Genomic DNA, 9,509 nt, shown 5'->3' with positions numbered 1-9,509 from the left:
CAGCTTGTATCTCATAGCAGTGCCTGTTAGAGCAGGTACCTTATCCCAGTTGGGTATCCCAGTATCTCCAAATAATGGACACCCCACAGCTTCTCTGGGCAACCTGATGCAGCGTTTGACCACCCTCACAGAGAAAAAGTGAACTGTCATTTCCCATGCTTCAATTTGTTCCCATTGCCTTCCCTGGGCACACAAGAAAAGTCTGGCTCCATCTTCAGGGTTTGAGGAAACCCCTGAATTTTTACAGAAAGGGCTGTGCTTCCATCTTCGTGCAAAAAATCCAGTCCGTAAAGCCAAAAGTGATTTTTCTGGGTAATATTGGCCCAGCTTTTTTCACAATGCTTTGTAAGGAATAGCTGGTTACATGAAAACTCATGAGGTCTCCATGCTTTCTATGAAACCCAGAAAGGGGGCTCATGTTTCAGCAGAAGCCAAGAGCCTCCAAGGGCTCTGACATCAAGGGAGGGCAGCTCCAACCTAATTAAACTGGGAAAACATCCTTGAGCAACAACCACTTCCATTCCCTGCCTCTGCTTCCTGGGCTCCAGGCTCTTTCCAGAGGAAGAACTCTAGAGAATATTTAAGATTATTTATCCTTTTAGCAATGAGGTTTAAATGAGCAGGTCTGGAAGCCGTGTGTCACCACCCTTACAAAATCCTCCCCCGCAGAGGACCAGAGGAGTTGGCAGCTCTGATCCTCCCTTTGGCATTGGACCCTCCAAAATCTGTCACTGCAATGATGGAGCAGGACAGGATATTTATGTGACTTAAAAACTAATAACATCTCCTCTCAAGTCCTTCTCAGGCATGTACTGGATGCAGACTGCACAGCATGGAGTTGAATACATACCTACATACCTTATTTATAATCATTCCTGCTTTTGTAGGCCAAAAAAGCCCTTCCTTCTCAGCAAAGAGTCGGACAAGAGCAGGATGGCCCAAGACATGGAGTGCAGGCCCTGTTGGTGCTTTCTGAGCTCTGTAGATTGAGGATCCTCGCCCTCCCTCCCCCTGCGCACGTCAGTTCCTCAGCAGCTTCTCCCCGGCGGCCAGGCTGTTTTTCAAGAAGCAATTTCCTGCAGAGACATATATTTTTTTTTTTTTCAAGAAGCCTAAGTGGGGAGCTTCCTGGTGCAGGCTTTTCACAGGAAACCATTGTGAAAGCAGCTTCGCCACCCACCAGGAAGGGCTGTCAAGGAGCAGGGAGGGTGCAGGCTGCACCCCGCTCTGTGTCCCCAACCCAGCTTCTCCTTTACGTGCCCGGGGGATGAGCTTTGTGTCCCTTGCCCATCTCTACCTGCTGGGATGCTGGCTTGGGGCAGGGGAAGCAGCTGGATGATGAAGACCTGGGCTGGGTGCAGGGAGTGCAGAGTCTCCCAGGAAAGGTGCTGCTTGGCCTCTCTAGCGCCCAGCCTGTCCCTCTGGTGGGAGAAGGTGAAAGAAGATGAGACGAGACATGATGACTTTACCACGCTTTGGCTCCCCCTTCACTGTGTTGCTGGGTCTGATTTCAAGCAGGGCCAATACAGGTTTCTCCCCACATGGAGCTGGGTGGTCACTGCTCCTCAGCCTGGTTCTGGGAGGCACTTGGGTTTCTGGGTGCTCCTCAGAAATGCAAACCCTGCCAGGCCTTCTCCCCACCGCTGAAGGGGTGAGGCATCCCAGCTCAGCCCTGCTGTGGTGGAGCCGGGGCAGTCCCGGTGGCTTTGGCAGCACTGCCTGGGATTTACCCCATGGCAGATGAGAGGCAGCCTCAGCACCGTGACAGTGCCCCACATCCCTGTCTATCAGCAAAACTCCATAGTGCACCAGTTAAACCCTCAGCCAACACAGGTCCTGGGGCAGCAGGTTGCACTGTGCTGCTGCTTCTTACCACGGGCAGCTTTAAAGTCAATTATTGCTCGTATCCTTCTATTCCAATGAGCAGGGCAGGTCTCCCAGCCCGTGTGTGTCCCCCCAGAATGTTGCTTTTCGTTCGTGTAGTTCTTCTGGTTTGGGTGTATTTGGTGGCTAGGAATGGACAGGCTCCTGCCCCGCTTTGAGGTCTCACCACCTGTGCTGTGGCAGCACTGCTCTTTCATGGAGTTCTCCTGGTCATCTGTGAAGATGCTCTAGTTCGTAGGTTTTTTTCCTTGCACTAAATCCTGTGGTTTTGCAAGCCCTCACTGCAATTAAAATAAAACTGAACAAACCCCAAGAATCCATTTCCGTGAAGCATTTCGGGAGCAATGGGTTGGTTCCTCTTTCAGCACTGGAAAACAACTTCTGATTTCCTCCCAGTGTTAGTAATGTTCAGCTGAACCCCACTCTTTTTCCCAAAAAAGTATAGTTTCCAGGAAACAGGGCTTTATTTTGAACACAAAGCATCTCTTGGGTCAATCTCTTTTTGATTTGCCTTTTTTTGTTTGTTTGTTTAACGTATTTAACAATGTTAAAATTTTCTGTGAACTCGTTCAGCAATCCCTGCTGATCACTGGTCCAGACAGTTTGACACTCTTGGATACACTCACAACTCTTGGATACACATATATGACCTGCTAGAACATGACCCAGTACAGAGGGAACTGAACCAGGTCTCACAGAAGGGTCTGGTGCCTTCCCAACCTATCCCTGGCTTAATGATGTGACACTGGGCAGATCCCTTCCCTCTGTCTCTGTCCTGCTTCCCAGTCCTTGAAATGGGGTTAAAGTTCCTTCATGCAACACTTTGCTGGACCTAAGAGTTGGCAAGAAATATCTGAAACACTCACAGGTGCCAGTCCTGTTTCCACCAGTGGCAGCAGTTCTTGGTCACAAAGGATGAATCAAAACCTTCTTCCTCCTTCTCCCTTGGCCCGTTGGCAACACTCTTCCTAATCCAGGCCATGATATTGCCGGCTTTGAGAATGCACCTCTGGCTCAAGGTCAGCTTGTTGTCCACCAGGACCCCTCAGGTCTTTACCTGCAAAGTTCTTTTCCAGCTGATTGGCCCCCAGTATGTACTGATGAGTGGGGTTATTCCTCCCAGTGGCAGGAGTTCATACTTCCCCTTGTTGCACTCCATGAAGCTCCTCTTTGCCCATCAGGGTCCCTCTTCATGGCAGCACAACCCTAAAAAAAAATGCACAAAGCCAGGGGAGCAGGGAGAGCTCAGGGCGTTTAATAGCTCAAGTGGTGGAGCCTGGAGAAAAGGACAGGCTCGGAGATATATGTTGCTTCCCTTTTGACCACTGCCCACAACAGAGGGGGGACACTGTCCTGGGTACACACAGGGCACAAGGAAAGGGGGATCCTGCCAGCAGCTTGTGCCATCTCAGCCCCTGTGTGCATTGTGCCTGCGTGTCACCGTTCATTCACTCAGGATTTGACAAGCAAGGAAGCAGCGACCAGAGAAAGAGGTGACCAGGCAACTTTTAAGCAAAGACATCCTGGGGAATGAGTCACCGGCTTTGCGTAAGAAGCCAGACTCCTCTCTGGAGGGAGAAGGGCAGGCGGGGCAGCAGGCAAGAGGAATGTTCCAGGGAGATGCCTGCAGCATGATTAAAGGCAACTTGGACCTTGCATTAGGAGACCCACCTGTGGTGGCAGCAGAGGTGAGAGATCAGAGCCGAGCCAGCCCCAGCCCCACAGATCAGCTGCCCAGTGGTGGGAACACAGCTCCTCAGGGTAGGCTGCTCCCAGGAGTGGGAGAAATCCCAGCATCCACCTAAGCCAGGCTTTTCTCAGGAAGGCTTGGGTCTGGTGGTGACATTTCTCATGGAGAAGATTATTTCCTTGAAAACCTGGGCTATTCAGGTCAGGTAAAAGCTATTAGCACAGTGGCACCAGACACACTGAGCTGGTTGAGTCAGAAGGTATTTTCCAACAGCATGTAGGGTAATTTCCGAGGACCAGAGTGTTTCATCACCATGTTTTCCTGGTGACAACTTCAGCTGTTTTGCTTTTCAGAATCAGAATTTTGTTTACTGCTTTAGCTTATTTCCTCATGGAAAGCCTTTCATTTACTCCCCAGCATTACCTGCAGCTTTTCATCCCAGCAGGTGAAGGAGGTGGAAGAGGAACAGCTCTTCAGCAGTGGGGCCAGTGTGCCAGAAATGGTACTTTTTTTTAAGCTGTTCATAAAGATAATGAGAGATGAAAAGGTTGTGTCGGGAGGGAGATCTTCTCTAGTTGGAAAACACGAAATACAAGAGCAATTCTGTCTCTTCTGCTGGGGCCCTGGCATTTCTGATGTTATCTCTCCCAGAGTTTGCCCTATGGAGCAGATGCCCCTGAAGGGCGGCCAAGGTGGACGGGTGGATAGGAGAGAATCTACCAAGGGACTCACACCCCTCCTAGAGGGGCTGCAGGGCCTCAAAGAGAGAAGAAAATCTGGCTGGAGAAAAAGAATCTCAGAGCCCAGACTCGTCGGGTGAAAGGTGTTGGAAAATGTAAATTATTAATTTAAAGAACTGGGCCAGGAACCAGGGGTGCCAGGCTGAGCTGTTATCTGCTGCATCAGCTGCAAGCCTGGCTCAGGATTTCAAAATAAAATTAGACTTGCAGTATATGTCTTTAAATATTTAAATTACTTTCAGTAATTCATATGGTGACATTTAAACAAAGTACACCAAGCAAACGGCTCCCAGTGCTAAAAGGAAATGTTTGCAGGTAATAATATTTAATTTAAGAGGGAACAGCTGATATCAATGCAGAATCTTAATGCTGAATTCAACCTACATTCCTCTCTGAACCAAGCAGGGAAGAATAAATCCCCAGGCCCACGAATGGTTAAGCATGCAGAGTGATGTTATTAAAGCGCTGGTCTCAGGCACCCCAATGAGCTGTGAATTACGTGGGTGCCCAGATATTTGCAGGACCAGGGCCTCTGTGCTTCATGGGCTCCCAAGAGTGGGGACAGGCAGCTCCATGGTAGGAAGTGAGGACTACAGGGGCTTGGCAGTGCCAGCCCCTCCTGCCCCACTCACCTGCCCTGCCACATCCTTCTTGGGTCCTTTGCCATGAGTCTGTTCTAGTAAGTAAAGGGAAAATCTATCCTGGGTGCAAACAAGCAGAACTCAATGAAGTCAGCTCACACACAGCCCGCTCTGCCGTGGTGCTGCCGGCCAATTTGGAGAGCTCAGCCGGGTCTGTTACATCAGTCACACTGGATTTCATAACATTAGACATTTCAATGAGGGTGACTCATCCTCTCTTGAAGTGTATTGTATGTATGAGCAAAGATGATTAACTTTTGCTGAATGGTATGATTTCTGGGATGGGAACTGCTATTAATTAGGAGCGGATCTCAGATGTTCACAAACCCTGTTTTCATGGCCTACTTTGTATATTTTTCTCCATTCTACTTGTTTTTTTAGCTCAGGATAAATATTAAAGTGCTCTTCCCTGCTATCTGTAGCTAAAGCAGCCAGATGTCCAGCAAAGGCATCTGACTTTCATAGTCAAGCACAGCCCAGGGCTCAGTTCCTGTGGCCAAGCTTCAGCTTCTTGCCCCAAAAAGCTCAGTTTTCACATTAAATGCAAACAAAACAAAGTAAAAGGGAGCTTCCAGCCAGCACAAGTGCAGCAGATAAAGTACCACGGGAGGTAAAATAAGCACAAACGGCTCAGAACGCAAAATACAAAGAATTACCCTTCCTCATCCTCTCCTGAAATTTCCTTTATTAAAGGAAACTTGGAGGCTTATGCTGAGCTTGTGCTTCTGGCTGTTGAGCTTTGTGGGTTGGCAATGCCAAGGATCCTTGGCATAAAGAGTTTCTAAGCTTCAGGGAGAAAGATACCCCTTCAGCTCTACTGGCTGCAAAGCTGGACAACTCACCAGCGTGAAGGTCAGGATGCTCAGCGGCTTCAACAGCATCTGCAGCCCCTGGCACTGTGGTCCTGCAGGAAGGTGCCTGGAGGCATCAATACCAGCCAGCTTGGAAAAGCCAGAGGAGGCAGCCCTGGGATGGGATGGAGTCATCCTTCCCCACCCCAGGCACTGTCAGGGGGATGCTGAGGAGCAGCCAGGCTGAAACTGGGGACCTGGCAGGCCAGTGTGGCCTGGGCTGTTTGGTGGCATCTTGCCACCACCTCATGACTGCCGGTATCTCTGTTGGGATGACAGGGTCCCCTCCCAGCTCCAGCCTGTGAGTTCCCTCTTGCTTAGTCCCATGGCACCTGCAGTGAGTGACACAACATTCCACAGAGCCAAACACACTCCACTCTGCTCTGGCTCCATTGCTGTGGGCAGCAAAACAGCCCTGGGAATAGACAAACTGTGGTCAATCCCTCTGCCTGGCCAGCAAGGAGCTGGGGGAATGTTTCTTGTCCTTGGTTCCTGGTGAGACACTGCCGTGAGAGTCCACTGTGACTTCCAGAAAGAGAAAGGAAGGGTCAGGGCTCAGCCTGACACTCTGCCAGCAAGGATGAGGTTCATCTGCCTTGCCCAGCACCCCATCACCATGCACCCCCTCCAGCACTCACGGCCACTCCTCAAATGTCAGGCAGGGACTGTGGGCAGCAGTTATGCAAGCAAAGGTCACTGGATCCGTGCTTTTCCCTTCCATCAGCTGAGGCTGCTCAAAGCTCCTGGGCACGGGCTGGAGATCTGGTCCAGCTCCATGGCAGGCAGTGGTGATGAGCGTGAGCAAATCTGAGAGAAGCAAGCCTTAATTGTAATTGCTTTTAGTTAACTGAGATGAGATGATTTCTTTGGATCGAAACTGAGATGAGAGGGCTGGGTATTTCAGCACAAATGGGGGGTGAGCAGTGAAACTGCCCAGGTGGGTGTCCAGCCCTAACCTGAAGGGGGGTTGGACACTTGTGAGGTAATGACTTGCTCTCTTCTCCTCCTCCCACTTGTCACCAGGCAGTGGGCAGAGACAGCTCCTCTTCCCCAGCAGCTCAGTGTGACCTGCTCTGGTTCAGGCACTGCAACTAGGCTGGTGGCAGCAGACCTGGAAGCACCTGCTGCCCAAGCTTCCCCATAACCACCACAGCTCCTAGGCTTACTCTCGAGAATCTGGGAGGTGTGGGAGCATTAGGAGGCTTCTTTCAGACTCAGTGGTGAAGAATATGCATTCAAAACAGAGATAGGGCTAGTTTCTCTCGAGCTTGTGGGAGGACATCTCTTCTCCTGCACACCAGTCCAACTGTGAGTATCTTCAAGATAAAGTGGCATCTCAAAGGGGCAGGAAAACCCCACAATTTGCCTAAATTTTGCACTTATGAAATACCACTGGCAGATGAAAGCATGGATATATGATTCACGCACAAGTCTGGGATGTGTGAGCCACTGCCAAAACTCTAGGCGTGCAAAGAAGGCTGAGCCACGCAACACCAAGGGTTTCCTTGGAGACTGACGCAGAAGGGGCTTCTCCTCCAGAGGTTCTTTCTCCCTGCCTTACCAGGCAAAGAAACACCCTAAATGCCATCTCATCCAAGAGAGCCAGCAAGGCTCCACTATGCCACTGGAGGAAGGGGCAGTGCTGGGAACCTGGAGGGGGGTTTTCCTCACCTCCAGCTTAGTTTTCCTGTTGCACATCTCACTCAAGCTTCTAAAAATCTTTGCTGGAGCAACTGTCTCTAAGGCAATTTCCATAACAATGGGTGCAGGAGAACGATCCATGCTGCTGGCTGACTTGCTGCTCACAGGCTCCCCGAGGAACTGGAGCACTGCAACTCCAGCGGTGAGATGTCTCCGTGAATGAGAGGAAAAGAGTATTTAACTGAATTGCTCCCAACAGCTGCTGGAAAGCTCCGCAGGGGCCCTGCTGTCCCTCACCCAGCTGAGGGGGCATGGGCAGGGCTCCCCCAGCCTGGCCCTGGGGCACTGCCAGACCATAGGAGCCTGCGGGCAGAGAAACCACCCACAGCAAAGGTACAAAACCACAGAAAGTGCTTCCACACCTTCACCACTGCCCACTGAACACCAGTGCAGGCAGTCAGCAGAGGGGAAGGACCAGTGCCAGAGGCAGCAGCAGCAGCTGCAACTCTAACAATCAGCCAAGGCTCCTGCTTCATCCGAGGCCTTGGTCCTTGAAAGGCCACGAGTTACTCAAAGGCCCCATGTGTTGCTATTTTATCTCTCAGTTCTGGGTGCTCAGCCCCAGCCAAACCCACCAGGGTTTGCTCCCTCCCCACATCTCTTCCACTTGACCCATTAAAGTCAACGCTCAGCCACTGCCTCCGGTTTGAATCGCTCACATCCTGCCATTACAGCTTTGTTTAAATCTGTGCAGAGCTCAACCTGTTGTCAGACAGACACTAATTTGTGTGTTTCTAATTATTTGTTTCCATCTTAAAACCTGTTTTTCAGCAGATTGCAGCTTTATTTTAATACATGCTTGGCTAGAGCTTGATATACTGGTTGCCAGTAACCTAGACACAAAATGGGATTACATTGCATAGGGAGAGCAGGGGGAGAAATGAGCCTGAGTTAAACTGAATTAAGAGTCTGTTCATCAAAATGAACTACGCAAAACTGTGAAACAAGCAGCAGTTTTGCAACACAGAAGAGTCTGTTTCTATACTCCTCTGTTTCTACCCCTCAAAATAAGATGAACCTCAGCACTCACAAAGGGCATTTGAAACAGCTCCTTACAAAAACACTTTGACCACCTCCTTTTGATGTGATTAAAGCTCTTAAACTTACTTTTAATCCCTTTTATACTCACATGCTTGGTGTTAAAAATTAGCTCATCAGTGGATGACCGAAGCAGTATCAATTTCCAGCTGCTTTCCCAGGATGTGGGTGCAGGAAGTCAGGCACCATCCTCAGCCTCTTCAATCAAGCAACGCTCCATTAACAGCTTTTTACCCTTCCAGAAGCAGGCTGGGCCCTTTGTTTCTTGGTCATTTTCACACAAGTCTTCAGAGGGTAGAAGAAGTAGCTCCAAGGCAACACTGCTGCAACACACCAGGCAGCACAGACAGTGCTCCAGGACCTGTCTTTGTTTCACTCTTTCTCTGTAGCACTTTCTTCTATGCTGAGGATTTTCGGCTCTCTGATCTAAAATGCAGACTAGGAGACTTGACTCTGAGGCAATTAAACCAAAACAAAACCGTATGTTATTTGCTGGCAAATACTGACTTTTTAGTGGAGGCTATGTTCTGTATAGCACACTGCTCTGCCTGCACATCCACCCTGCCAGGGAGAGCAGGAAGGGTGCTGCAGTGCCTGCAGCTGGCTGGGGAGACCCTCTCCAGTTCCTGGGCCAGCCAAAGCTTAAACAGTGACAAAAAGGTCCAGGCTAGATTTTGCCTGTGGTAGTGCTGGTTGCTCCCTGCATTTGCAGAGAGAGATGCTCAACATCAACACCCACTGATCAGGTCCCCACCCCACGGTGTTTCACCTCAGCTCCTGCCTTTTCCAGGTCCAGGACACAGCGCCTGCTCCTTCCTGTTCTTTGTGTGCACGGCTCTACCCTTCCTGGGAATGGTTGGATAAGTCACCTGTCCACTGTATCCGTACAAAACTCTTCCCTGCTCAGCCACACCAGCCCTTCCCGCTGGAACACTTGGAGAAAGATTTGGTTTAAGTGGCCAAA

At 50.1% G+C, this 9,509-nt stretch overlaps 1 long non-coding RNA gene across 1 annotated transcript; it reads right to left on the bottom strand.

The window, feature by feature from the left end:
- Positions 1 to 2,420: 2,420 nt before the first annotated feature.
- Positions 2,421 to 6,271, bottom strand: LOC116792298. Its single transcript, XR_004359061.1, has 3 exons — positions 5,798 to 6,271; positions 3,998 to 4,091; positions 2,421 to 3,090 (listed from the first exon to the last, which is right to left on the bottom strand). It is a non-coding gene; the product is annotated as an uncharacterized LOC116792298 (long non-coding RNA).
- Positions 6,272 to 9,509: the final 3,238 nt, after the last annotated feature.

This window comes from Chiroxiphia lanceolata, chromosome 11, assembly GCF_009829145.1.
Source record: "Chiroxiphia lanceolata isolate bChiLan1 chromosome 11, bChiLan1.pri, whole genome shotgun sequence".
In the NCBI taxonomy this organism is placed as follows: Eukaryota; Metazoa; Chordata; class Aves; order Passeriformes; family Pipridae; genus Chiroxiphia; species Chiroxiphia lanceolata.
The sequence above is the reverse complement of the archived record's forward strand: the minus strand, read 5'-3'. Positions and strand labels throughout refer to the sequence as shown.